We start from the raw sequence: 14,515 nt of genomic DNA on the forward strand, positions 1-14,515 counted from the left end.
GCAGTGAGGGTCTCAGAACGTAGGTTTGTTTAGAGTGACCTTCTCTTAGATGGATTGCCTCACAGGGCTAACAAGCTCCATCTGCCCGGGGGGCCGGGAATCGAACCCGGGTCGCAGCGGTGAGAGTCCTGCACCCTAACCACTAGACCACCAGTGTATTATAGAACTGACTGAAAAACACATTACAATGTTTTATAATACAAATGGGTCCTTTGCTAAGCCTACATCTATTTCTCACTGCCATTGGGACTGTCTCTCTGATCTGAGCTATGTCATTACAGCAGCAACAAAAGGCCAGTGGCTGTTGCCTACAGCTCCCTTTACACTGAGACCTAATAGGAACCAACCTAGTCCGCTCCTCTGCCTCGTAGTGAACATGTGATGCTGCTTGCAAAGGCTGAGGTGGGAATGAAGGACTCAGCCAGGATGGCCATGGCTGTGCCTAGGCTGTGCCCAGGGTGCATTGACAGAGTTGGCTTCAGGCTGAGGGGCTGGGAGAGCTTCTGCTTTCCTCCTCTTTTTACTCTGCTTGAGCTGACTTCTTTTGAAACAGTGTGTATATGAGGTGAACATGAACTCAGATTGTGCTACGGAACAAGCTCAAACGGCAGTGTCTTCATACCTCAGTGCTGGTGCTGGTATCTTTTACTTCTGTTGATCTCATCTCTTGCTACCAGATTTTTTTTCCTTCTTTTTTTTCCCCCTTTAATTTTCTGTTTAATTATAAGGCTTTTAATTATGTGGTGCATTTATATGGCTATGTGCGTATCAGCAATGTTTATGGACTGGTAGGAGTGAACCTGCATAATGAAACAGCTGGTCCAAGGTCTATATTATTCACTTTTCAGAGTTATTCTATGCTGAACTAGCTCTACTCTGGTCTTGCAGAACCCTTTGTGGTACAGTACAACAGGGTATGATCCTGAAGCATACTTTCCACTTTGTTTTTATTTGACAGGAATCTGGCTCATGGTCTGCAAGACAGATTAATGATGGGAATCAAAGCACCTAAGTGGAGATAATGTGAGATTTGCTTCAAAAGTGTATCCTTGGTCCAAATGTAGAAGCCCTGATGTAGATATATCCTGAGTGATCCACTGAAAAAATTTGGAAGGGTGTCAGGCTATGGATAATGCCCAGGATGGAGCACTGTCTCGAACAGCTTGCACTGCTGGAGAGAATGGACAAAAGTTTTATGCCCAATGGTGGACTCTGTGTAGCCACAAGGCATCCCCTGTATTCATAGCAATGAAGTCCCTGGCCACTCAAAGAGGTTCCTCTATTTCCTTCTCCACTGAAAATGCAGTCCCTGTTTCAAAAGTTCTGCTAGCAAACTGCAGAAAATGCATGGTTACAAAAAGAAGCTCTGGTGAAGATGCATGTGTTGTATTTTCAGCTAGGTAGGCGAATGTCTTGCAGTGTAGGCGTCTAACGCATGGTTGCACAATGCGATTTAATAAGAACTCAGAGTTTCGCAGATGGAGACCGTTCTGAAACAGTAACTGACACACACAGCAGCTGCCCTCTGCTTTTCAGTAATTTTTTTCCACCATTTTAATGAATGTTTTATGTTGTCTTTTCTTGCTGCTCGATTGTCCCAGCTCCTGTTACTGAACACAAGGGCCGCCTTTCACAACCTCTATCGCTCCACACGGACATAATATACTTATAATTCTGGAAATTCCAAGGCATATATACACTTCACGGTAACTCCCAGGCAACTAAGCCCTCTTGGAGTTAGTAATTTTACTGTATTTCATTCCACAAAGGAAACTCTACTCCCAAAGGAAGCAGTAAGCTCTGGCCACCTCTATAGCTGATAACAATCCAAGACTTTCATCACATTTTTTTGACCCATTCTTGGTTTTCAGGAATAACAACAGCTGCTGAAAGCAATACAATTTTTAGTTGTGCTTCTTTACCTTCCCCCTAGCAAGCATCCTTAGGAGAGGCTGGGAGATTAAATAGCCTTGGGGTAAATCAATCTCCAACAGCTGTTGCCTCCAGCATTCTTGACTGTCAGTGACTTCATTGAAAACGTATGAGTGATCTTTCAGCATGTTCACAAGTGGAGAAATGTGTCAACTGGGAAATATCTCTAGCCCCAATCCCATCTTCATGAATGTACATGGATGGTTGAATAGTTTCTCAAAATTCCCAGTGGTTCCATGACATTTCTTTCTTTATCTCCTTGGTTTTGTTTGTTAATCTTTCTTTAATGGAAAGATAGCTCTAAAAAGGATGAGCATGAATTATGTTTTGTCAGCCTGAATATTCCCTTTGAGGGCCGTTTGTTTGGATATGTAAATCAGTTTTCATAATGTAAGAGGCTAGGGCAGAACTGACTTGATGAGGACTGAAGTTAGGAATGTGGACTGAAAACCAAACAGAAAACTGCAGACCACCACAGGCAGTTCCTGCTTCTCATTAGCGCAAGCAGCTTTTACTCTGATAGTTGCCCTGTAACACCGTCATTCCTGAGCACTTAAGGCACAGATGGCACCTGTCCCCTCTTTCCCTAAACATGACCTCCCAGCACTGTCAGCTGACATCGTGTCTCTCCAACACCATGTTCAAGACCAAGGCCTATGGCTGTGGGAACACCTCCAGCCCATGGTCCAACCCTGCTTCCCTCATGCCTAGACAGCATTGGCACAGCTTCTCCCACCCTGGCAGTGGGGACAGGAGGGGTCATGGAGGCAATGTGCCATATGGATGGGATGGGGCTGTTTCTCTGCAAGGATGGAAGGTTTGCACAAGTTTGACTCCCAAATCTGCTTTGCAACAGTGATGGCTATGGAATCTAATCAATTTTTTTTGCTGCTCTAAACAGTCTAGTACCCACACTAGTAACTGCATACTTTGTATGTACCTGAAGCTGTCCCTGGTTCCATTTATACCTTGATCAAACTCTATCTTAAATTTATTCCTATTTTTCATACTGAGGAGACTCCTTTGATAGCAGAAACTTGCTTCTGCTTTCTAACCAAATATATCTAGGCACAGCTTGCATGCATCTGTTGGTATGATGAACACTATCTTTAAGCTTAAGTAGCTTTTGTCCATCCCTGATTTTTGCTGCTGGCGATCCATGCTTTTTTGTTCATCTAAGATCACCCTTGTCTTTTCTTGTCACCTTGTGACAGCCTGCTATGGTAAGTTAGATCTGTAGGCTGAGACTAAGTAGGACTTTTCAAAGTGGTGAATTTCTGGCCCAATAAAGAGTTTCTTTGAGCTTGAACTGCATCCCCAAGCTTCTATTTAAATTAATAATCTGAGAATTCATTCCTACTTTAAACTTCTGGTTTCTTCTGGATGGGAAATAGTGAAAACGCTCCTAGAGCAGCATAAACTGGGCATGTTTCACTTCCTGAAGATTTTGAATTGACAGAAAGATTCTCACTTGGTTATGGGTTTACTTCTTCCCTTCCTCAATTAGGGCAAAAGTAACATTTGAAATGTTCTGCTAGGCACTTGATTTTACTAAAATGCAACTTTCAATGCATATTCCCATCTGAATTCAGGAGAAAGTAAAGGGTCTTTGGCTATGTCTCACTTATCAAGCCATTGATATTCTGTGTCTGAAATCCTAATCTCACATCCACCAGCAGTGAAACATTGATGAGCTTCAACAGAGTGAATATTTCATACATCAGGTTTAACAGATGTGAACACTGCAAGGTAATTATATCTCTCATAAAAATGACCGGACCCTTTCACTAGAATCATAACTCAATTAAGGATTTGGAGAATTATTATCTCTTCTAAAGCACTTTAAAATCAGACCACATCTTCATTTCTTCAGTTTTGGAATCAAGGAGCTGCTGTGTCTGGTTTTGGGGGAACTGAGTCAACCAGTCTTTCCATAATGCTTGACCAAATTAAATTTCCAGTTGTGCATAGTTTTGGTCACCTTGAAAGGTGATTCTGCTGGAATCACTGGGTTGTCACATCACACAGAAATCCAGTGCAGTCCTTGGCAGCTGTACGAAGAGTGCTGAAACATAGTGAATCTGTGCTGTCTTGGCTGAGGATTTACCGAGCACTCATGCTTATCACGCTTCTCCTTGGCAGTGAGACTTTCATGCTGGCCAGGATTCAGATTTGAGGGGTGGGGAATTTCTCTTGAAACCACCTTTATTTTCTGCTACAGTGTGATGCTGAGGTGAAAAAATGAAAAATTATCAATTGGATAGACCTGTACTGTATTAACTGTCCTTTACTAGAAGATTTGAGGGCTTCTGAAGCATTAATAAGGATCAGCTGTGCTAATTTATACTTCCAGAACACAAAACTGTCCAAACATCTCCTATCCAATGCTTCAAAAGTACCTTGAGGGGGTAAAAATACTCTGAAGTGTAAACTTTTATGAATAGATATCTTATACTCTGGGACAGAATAGTTATAATGACTAAATGATGGAGCAGAAGGAAAGGAAAATTCTGTGCATTGATATGTGAAACTTTGCAGCAAACAGTATTTATTATGCATAGGACTGTACGTGATTCCCCTGTAGCCAAACTGTCATTCTTGATGATAAGATACCTACTGCATGGTATCCCAATTACTGGGTAAAGTGAAGTAGGGAGCTGAATTGCCTGGCTTGAGGTCACGCAGCTGATCAGTGGATGTCGGAGTTATTTATAAGAAGCCCAAAGAACTACTCATTATGTTCCCACAGCACAAAGAGCTCCAAAGGGACTTATAGCTTACAAGTTTTACACTCTCCATTTTGTTAAGCCAAGAGTTTGAAAATTTTGTCCTTGGGATATACATTTACTTTTCATTATTACAGTGAGAACAGGAAGAGACATTTACAAACTTTAGAAAATATGTGCAATGGCTTCTCACACCAGAGATTTTAATTTTTATATTTGACACCAATTAAAAAGAAAAGGTGAAGTCTTTGTGGAAAAGAGATATCTTACCTCTGTGGTTCAAATGAACTGTCCGCAGTATATCAGCAAACAGTGCTCTTCTAAAGTACTTTCATGAATGTCAAGGTGACAATGTCTTTCACCCAATTAATCCCACAACTCCCATTTGACTGTGCTCCCACTCAAAAGACCTTAGGCCAGCAGGCCAGATTTCTTCTAGTAATTAGCCTTTAACCCTCCCTCTTTGCTTTTTCAATTGCCACTGACTCTGTGTCAGACGAGAGTTTTATGCTTCTTTTAAAGCCTATTTCACACTGCCTCTGGCTTGACCTTTGGAGTATATGCATTTATAAGGAAATTGTTTGAGAGAAATTTTAAACACTATTTAAGAAAGAAAGTGCTGGGACTTCCCTAGAAAGGTAACATAATGCCTGCCTGTATCTCTAGATGGGATTTTGTCCTCCTGCCTATTTTAGATTTTGTTCTTTTCTTTGTGAAGTACAGAAAACTACAAATCTGCCAACAATTGTTGTAATCAGTCTGTGTATATTCCAAGCAAATAGAGGTTATTTTAAAAATTCGGAGATAGCATAGTGCTGTTCTCTAAGTTCAGCACTAACTAGTCACTACTGTGCTCTAATTAACTTGTGATGATGGAGAACAATCTTCTATACCAAACAGAACCAGAACAATTCAGCTGTGTCCTGCACACTCCATCAATAACAGTTTCCTTCATCTATCAATGAATAGCAGCAGAAGTGGATCTCTGGAGATGCAGTGCCTTTCTAAAGGCTGAAGCCAGCACCGTAATGAAGTCCCAGATAACCACCAGTTTCAATGGTGGATAAAAATCATTTAGGCCTCCTGGACCTAGGAGCAACTATTCAGGAATCACAGAAGCACAGAATCATCAAGGCTGGAAAAGACTTTCAAGATCATCTCATCCAACTGTCAAATCATCACTACCATAATCACCCGTAAACCAATCCCAAGTGCTACATCCAGATGCCTCTTAAACACTTCCAGAGATGGTGACTACACTGTCCTGGGCAACTTATTCCAATGCCAAACCAGTCTTTCAGTGAAATTTTCTTTTCTAATATCAAATATGAACCTCCCCTGGTGCAAATTAAGGCCACTTCCTCTCATCCTGTTGCTTATTACCTGGGAGAAGAAATCAACCCCCACATTGTTACAACCTCCTTTCAGATAGTTGTAGAGAGCAATAAGGTCTCTCCTGAGCCTCCTTTTCTCCAGTCTAAACACCTCCAGCTCCCTCAGCCACTCCTCATCAGACTTTGTGCTGCAGACTCTTCACCAGCTTCATTGCCCTTCTTTGGACATTTTCCAACACTTCAATGTCCTTTTTTTGAAGTGAAGGGCCCAAAACTGAACACAGTACACAAGGAAGAGAATTAGTCTGGCATTTCAACCCCAAAGAAATACTGTTTGAAACAATTCCAGAATGAAAAACTACCTTTTAGATTTTTATTTCCTTTGGTAGGGTCTTCTCCAGGTCTAGAAGCAGTTCTGAAGGTTGCTGACTGAAGCTGATGAATCTAGAGATGGATTAATATTTCCTGAAAAACAACGGAGATTCCTGGGTATTCAGTTGAACTAAACTTATTTGAATGTGAGGAGCTGATGACAAAGTTAGGGTGGTATTCTTCTGCAGTTGCCCAATACATTTGTTCACCACACTCAGATGGTTTCTGAGACTCTCATACTCCTGTATTTTCTCTCTTCTAAATGAGACACATAAGAGTCAAAATAAACACAAGTATGTAAGAATAGAAGAGAGCTTTATACTCATGGAGTTTCTGTGGAATGCTCAAATAGGATTTTTTTTAAATCAGTGAAAATTTGATCATACCTGAATTCAGCCTCCACAGAAATTCTGACGAGTGATATGGGGACTCTTGTAGGAAGGACCCCGGACCTCCTCATCTACTGTCAATGCCCTGTCCACAAGAATTGACAGAATTCCTAAAGGCAACTATGCTTATGAATGACATTCCTGTAAGCACTCAAAAGCTGCTATCAGATCCTCCAGATGCATACTATTTCCGAGGCTGAGCAAGTCTCTTTTCACAGGTCAAGCATTCCAGCTTGTAACCATCTTGATTTCTCCAAAAGGTCCTGAGTTCTGCTCATGGTGGTGACCTGGCTGCAGATCTACTCCCTGCAAAGTCATCTATTTTTCCGAGCCTGGTAGAATTGTACTGCCAGCTGTAGGTGACTGCATAGAGCTTTGGTTTCCCTCCCCACCCCCTGGACAATCTGTAATCACAAGTAGATATCAATCGCATTCTGACATGACAAAGATCCTGAAAAAACATAACTAATCTCCAAAGGGGAGGCATAACTAAAGAAAAAGTCATGAACAAAGCAGCTGTTGCAACTGTGCATTTGTCCATGAAGTTTTTAGGTTGCACTCAACCTTCAGCTATTAGTAATTAAACAAATTGATTGGCACTTAGTTATTCTGCTCTGAATGACAGGTATGCTTACCTTAACAATATGTTAATAATAAAAATTAAAAACAGTTCTTGCTAACTGCTCCTATCACTCACAGAAAGATTCAAAATTATCTACGTAGCCCTGAAGCATTTGAAATGAAGTTGAGCAAAATCTACTCTGCATTATGTGAAGGAACTGCTGAAATTAAACTACTGAAAAATGATGGTAAGCAAGAAGTAAATTAAGTTCTATAACTACAGATAAGTATCTATAGCATAAGTCTTTTTGATACCTTCAAAGACTACTCATTTGCTTAGCTAGTATGCCTGTTTTTAATGACTCATGTTTCAAAGCAACAATAAAGCATATATTCCCGAGGTTTTAATGATTTTTTCTTTTAAGTCTTGTGAAAAATGTGCATAAGTAGCATTTCACTTGCTTGGAAGCAAATTTTCTGTCCTTGAGCTTCATTTTTCTTCATTAATACCATTTCAGGCTTTTGCAGGTTATCATTAGGTGCATTTCTTCCCTAAAAGGCAAGTTCTTCTGAGTTTGGTTTGTACATCTGATAAAATGTACAAAATGAACTTGTCCTAGATAAATCTGTTTTTACAAACTTGGCGAACTTAATTCACCAACATACTCCAATTTCCAAACATATATTCCTGAATATAAGAATGAAGATGAAGCTCTCATATTTTCAGAAAGCTCACTTTGTTTTTTTTATTTTTCTCTCTGAGAGCTGTATTTCTCCTCCTACTGTGGGACAGGCGAAGGAAGGAGAATAAATGAGGCAGTGTCTCAAATTGAAAATCTCTCCCGTAAATAAGTTTCTCTCTATTCTTTGTTTCACAAGTAATGGACTTTAGTGGAATTATTTACGAGGTGCCTAGTTCACCTCAATATAACCACAGACATTATTTAGACAGCGGCATAATTGTGAATAGCATTTTCAGGGAAGTAAAGGTCACTGTCTGTAGCAAAGAGCTTCTCACCTAAATTAAGATGTGAAAAGGGAAGTTATCAGCCTTCAGCTGTTCCATAAGTGACTGGAAAAGTGAAGCCATATGTACAGACACTCTCACAACTCCTGCCTCTGCTTTTAAAGGAAAAACTGGGAGACAGAAATGCATCTTGGAGAAGGAACAGCACATGGCAAATTGAAGTGGAGTGGAGATGCTACGGCACAGGTATAATGTGGTGAGGTAAAGGTAATTTAGCACATTGACAACTGATAGACTTTGTGTGTGATTACAGCGTAGAACTGGAGAGCCCTGGTGCTAGTTCAGGGAAAGCCAGATTTCCTCGCTTATGAGTTGGGTGCTAGAAATCCACACTAAAGCCCAGTTTGCCACAGCCCCACTGCTGTGGGTGAGCAAGCTGGTCTGTTTGCCCAGAGACTCTTACAAGCAGAGGTTCAGAAAGCACCGTATGCCAACCTGTTTCTCTTTAACTGGCACATCTTTCCAAAGACTATTCAGATCAACATCGTCACTTCCAGGAAGTTTATTTTCTTTCCTGAGTAATTGTTAATGCCTAGAATGTCATAACGGTCCTTTATAGTAATTATTTGATGAATCAATACAATCAGGATCTTGATACCAAACTCTTTCCTGATTCACAAACAGCACAATCTCATTAAAGCCAATGAGTTTCCATGGGAAATCTATCAGGAGCCATTTTGGCCTTGTGTTCTCATATTAAGTAGAAAGCAGTGCCTAGAGCAATGCCTCTTGGCAGAGTCCAGCATTCCATCAAAGAGACAGACAATTAGCAAATGATTATTATTCACAAGCCATGAGAAGCTGCCAAAATTCTTTTCTAATAGGATACAATGACCTTATTGGTGTAGATTTTTGCTGGACTGACAGTTCCAGCAGTCGGGCTGATTGTGCTGGGGACCATCTCCTGTTGACTTGTCAGAGACAAATCCTTCACAGAAGGATGACTGTGCCTTTACTCAGGGCAGCACAGGGCACACACAGGCTGGATGCTGTGACAGCAGGCATGGGAAGTTGCCCAGGAACCAAATACTCTTCTATCATGAGGCCTATAGGGTGGGTCCTTCTGTTCAAGCTGGTTCTGCTTATCCATTAATTGAAAGGCTTCGTATATAATGTAAAGTGCAGAATAGATCCTAGAGGAGACTTAGGCATTGGGACAAAGTCATTTTGGCTTGGCAAAATGATTAGTGCATAGTGAATGAGTAGTCCAGAATAGTCTAGAAGTAGTGACGTCTAAACTGCAGAGCTCGTACCACGTGTTTGTCTATGCATTTTACAGTGAATGTTCCACTGACAAAAAAAGCACGAATAATCCCTAAAAGGAAAGACTGGAATTCAGGACTCCTCTGCCAAGTGAGTGATCTCACAAGACTGTGAAGCCAGGCTTATTTCTGCTTCCTTTACCTCACCCAAGAGTCTTGAATTCTCTTCCAAGCAGTGGGCCAGCTTCAACAGGAAGCATGAATAATATGTCACCTCCAAAATAACCGCTAGTGTGAAGGCTCCAGGGATCTGTTTTCCTGAGAAAAATTATGCTATAAAAACAAGAGTGAGGAGCACTTCTTTTCTGGTGGTACTTAGTCTTGAAGCAGAGGTCAAGCTGCACAGGTACAATACATCCAAGGTCCTTCTGGACTGCAAGGCACCGTCAATGTGAGTTCATGTAGGAAAGCCAAGTCATGTACCCAGGTACTGGGACTTGAATCTCTACACTGGTCCTAGGCATGGAGTTTATGTAGCTACTCTGTTCTGCACTTGTGAGAGTTGGCATAAGGCCTCTTATTGTTGGTTGGCTCAACAATACAGAGACCCTGGAATATTTAGTTATATGTACATGTAATTTTGATGCTGAAGGTGAACAGGCTGAATAAACCATGAGAAGCTTTCTGCTGACTATAAAAAGAAGATAAAGGGGTCAGCCAAGACCAGAGAGTTGGTTTGAGGTGGATAAAGCTCCCATTGATTATCGTGGAGGCTGAATTGGTATCATGAGATGATTGGTAGGCAGCAGCCACAGTTCTGTAGCAGCCACAGTTCCATAGCAGCTACAGATTTGTGTTCAATCACAGATTCAAACTCTGGCAAGAACTGATAGCCTGCCATGGAACACTTTAATTTTCTCTAGAGGAGTTCCCCAGAAGCACACTCCTGGCACTGTGTTCTCTAGCAGAAGAACTTGACCACTTTGGGGCAAGATAGCAGTGCAGTTACCTTTAGCAATGGACAGATCTCAAGCAACTATCAGAGAGCAGTTGGAGCTGGGTGGCCAGGAGGAGGACAATGTGCAAGATATAAAGAGCTAATGGAGAAACCTGAATAACCTTAGGCAAATCAAGGCTAACACAAACACATAGTAGTGAAAGTCAGAAAATTTACGTTTATCTCCTCCCTGAAGCCACTCGAGCTTTCTCTGGAAGTTAAATGCAAATTTTTTACTGTGTTTGGTATCTTGATTGCTTTGAAAGGGCATCATGGCTGAATCTTATTTTTTTAAAGTCCCATGGATAAACCAGAGGACAGTATGTCATGGTTTAATCCCAGTTGGCAGCTCAGCTCCACGCAGTTGCTTGCTCACTTCCCCCCTCAGTGGGATGGGGTAGAGAATTGGAAAAGTGACAAAAATCATGGTTTGAGATAGAGAGTTTAAGAGATGAAGCAAAAGCAGCATGCACAAAAGAAGGAATCAATGCACCCCTTTCCATGGATAGGCAGGTGTTCAGCCATCCCCAGGAAAGCAGGGCTCCATCATGTACAACAGTATCTTGGGAAGACAAACCCTCTTTCCTTCTTCTTCCCCAGCTTTGTATGCTGAGCATGATGCCATATGCTATGGGATTTCCCTTTGGTGTTTTGGGATCATCTGTCCTGTCTGTGTCCCCTCCCAGGTCCTTGTTTCCCCCCAGCCTCCTTCCTGGTAGGGTACATGAGGAGCAGAAAAGGCCTTGATTCTGTGTAAGCTCTGTTGAGTAACAACTAAAATATCTCTGTGTTATCAATGCTATTTCCAGCACAAATCCAAAACACAGCCCCATGCCAGGTACTATGGAGAAAATGAACTCCATCCCAGCCCAAAGTAGCACACAGAGCCACTTTGAGGATGCTGCAAACACATGACCAGAGTCCACTAACTTGAAGAATATAGCCTTGGCATGCAGGTGTATTGCCTTCCCTCCTTGGACTGGTAACTGAAAGCCAACCTATCAAAAAGCAAGAACATTGAAGAGAACAAAACATACTAGAGAAAATATTATTTCCTCACCTGGAAGTCTGCATCCAGAAGTAGAGAGACATGGCAAAAGATGGAGATGGGGAGTGGCAGAGGTAGGTTTCAGAAGTTATCATAGGCATGCAAAGCAATCCACACATGGGAATGGAGAGACAAATTCACAAAGGGTATCCAGCATCTTTCTATAGACTTTGAAGGAGCACATACAGATCCTTAGAGAAAGGAGGATGTCAGAAAATCATATATACTAACAGTATATGGAATAAAATAAAAATGAGAGCTACTTTTTACCACTGATATTAGTCAACAGTATGTAGACTTTCAGTGGCATGGAATGATTGACTTTGCAACTGAGAAAAGAACATTTTCCTAAGTTATATTGAATGCTACAGGGAGAGTGTCAGCATCATGTGAAAGCACCAGGTCTACTAAAATTAAGATAAATGCATACATAAATAGGCCTTTTCTTGGTCCTGTGTGCTTGAAATTATGCACTTGACTTCGTGCTCAAGCATTTGCATTAGCTAGGGTTTTTAACATCCATGTTTGTATCAGAGACATTGATACTTTTGGTCTGTGTTTAGCCCAGCCACCTGTGAGAGTGTATCTTTTCCCCGCCAAGTTATGAGAAAACAAGCACTGATAAAATGGGAACTTCATCCTTGAAGAGAGTTCTTGTATAAACTATATTTAATTGGTGTTCTGTGATTGACTAATCACCTTTCAAGGTTACTTGAAGGAGAGATTGAGGAGGAGGAGGATGAAGTAAACCCACCAACTCAATTAAGAAAGACCCCCCCAGGTGCAGTACGCAGGCGCAGGGAAAGCCACGCATGCACAGAGGAGATATTACTTGCATAATGGGGGGTGGGACCGAAGGCCTCTGGCTGGGCGGTGCTGGCCACACTTGCCCAGGTAGACGTCAACAACTAATTGTATAAAAGCAGATAGCTCTTTTTTGGAGAAGAGCAAGCTTCACATCAAGGACAATGTTGCCTTTCGCAGGGACACCTGCCAATTTGTGAGCCTTCCGACTCTCCGGGAATGCAGCTTCTGCTACGGGTAATTCTAGGCATTCTGGGTCGGTAAGATAACTTTATAAGAAACAGCTGGGTAATGGGGGAAGTCATACCAAGGGCTTATTTTCCTCCTCCTTCCTCTCTTTCGGGTTTGTTTGCTTTGTTGGCCACCTCTTGGTAATAAATATCAGTTTTTGTTGAGCTTCCAACGGTGTCATGGTTTCAGTTTCATTATGCTCCGAACTCTCCTTATTACAATGTTCAAAAATACTAGTCCAAAATTATTTGGTAAGAGATGATTCTTACCAAATCAGATGATTCTCTAATTCTGTTAGAGAAGACAAGAGTTGTCATCGAAATATCAAACTGGCAAGTTCCAGGTTAAGGAGGGATTTATTCAGGGACAGAATCAGCTACATGTGTGGCTGTATTGCCTAACAACTATAGCACAGGCTATCAACACCGCACTCTATTAGCTCACCACCTCCAACTCAGTGCTCCATTACCAGCACAGCCTTTTTGCCTTCAAGGCTGGGGCAGATGGAGTCATCCCAAGCTGCACTCCAGCTGTCTGAGCTTCAGGGTATTCAAATATTAGGCAGAGAATGTGAGAACTTGAAGTTTACTCTTAGGAAGCACTACACAAATGTAAGGTATCAGCAAAAAGATGGAGACTGTCACAACACTGATTGGTGCCAGATCAGCTGTTCTTGGGTTGTGCAAGTGCTGTCCCTCCGAGTGCTTCCAGGCACCAGGGGAACATAACAAGCTCAAGGATAAGCTTCCCTTTGGTAGTCAGTGACCTTACCCAGCAATTCAAAGGGATCTAAAATATCTATATTCTGTTCTTTATACAAAATGTTCATATCCTTCCTAATTACTGATCTATTCCCGCAAGCATCTTAACTTCCTTTTCTTAATAACCTTCTAGATCACAGCAAATAGACACTGAAACAATGGCTACTGCCACTTTGTGCTAGGTGCAGGATAAAAATAGGATAGGAGGGAAACCTTTCTTTGAAGACATCAAGACCTAAACAGATTGAAATAAGTTGTGGAAGGGGAAACACTGAGGAAGAGGATGAAGTGACCCGCCTATTTGCAAAATAAGTCAGTAGCAGAGAAAGGAAAAGGATGTGCAGATTCCTACCCTAAGGTAACAAGTAGTTTATCATTTCACTTGCTTTGTTTCTGTTACTGATTCTGATGAACACGTTTTCCCTTCTTTCCCCAGAACAAGTGCACCTACCCAACGTGCCAACAATTCCACAACATTTTCTGCCTGAGAGACTCTTCCTTCTTCCCCCTCAGGTTGTGCTGTGCAGCTGTGATACCAGATCTTTAATCATAGTGACAAGCAGAGAGGCTCTATGCAAATGTAAGCAAATAGCATTTGACATTTATATGAAGATGATAAAGACAAACTTTGGGGGCTGTTTTGAGGGTGGAGAATGTTTACACTATGAGTAGAAGAGAACATGGAAATTTAACCAAGCAATTCTCCCAAGTCTGAGCTGACATGAGTTCAAAGATGGAGTGACCTTGCGGCTAAGTGGATGCTCCACAGGCTGTTAAATACATTAAAACTGAATTGCAGCATCTGGCTTAATATCACTATTTTCAGGATACACCTGCCTTTATCCTTCTTCCATCAGCTTTTCTAACAGATTGTTATGCATCATGTTAAACCTTGCACTGATATTTTTGTTTGTCTGTTCCCCCCATGTGAGTTTAAAGAGAGAGGCAGAAAAGAGTTATCAGTAGGTACCTTTTGGGAACTTCAGAACGTCTGTGGCTTGATCTCAATTCTATCAAAGGATTTTGCTGTTGACTTCAACAGGGACTACCTTATCCTATTTATGCAACACCTAACACAGCTGCAGACAAATCTCAGAGGAAATATATGGGCGCTCCTGTAATACCATAGCA

Source organism: Lepidothrix coronata, unplaced genomic scaffold (genome assembly GCF_001604755.1).
Source record: "Lepidothrix coronata isolate B3197 unplaced genomic scaffold, Lepidothrix_coronata-1.0 Scaffold117, whole genome shotgun sequence".
Lineage (NCBI taxonomy): Eukaryota > Metazoa > Chordata > Aves > Passeriformes > Pipridae > Lepidothrix > Lepidothrix coronata.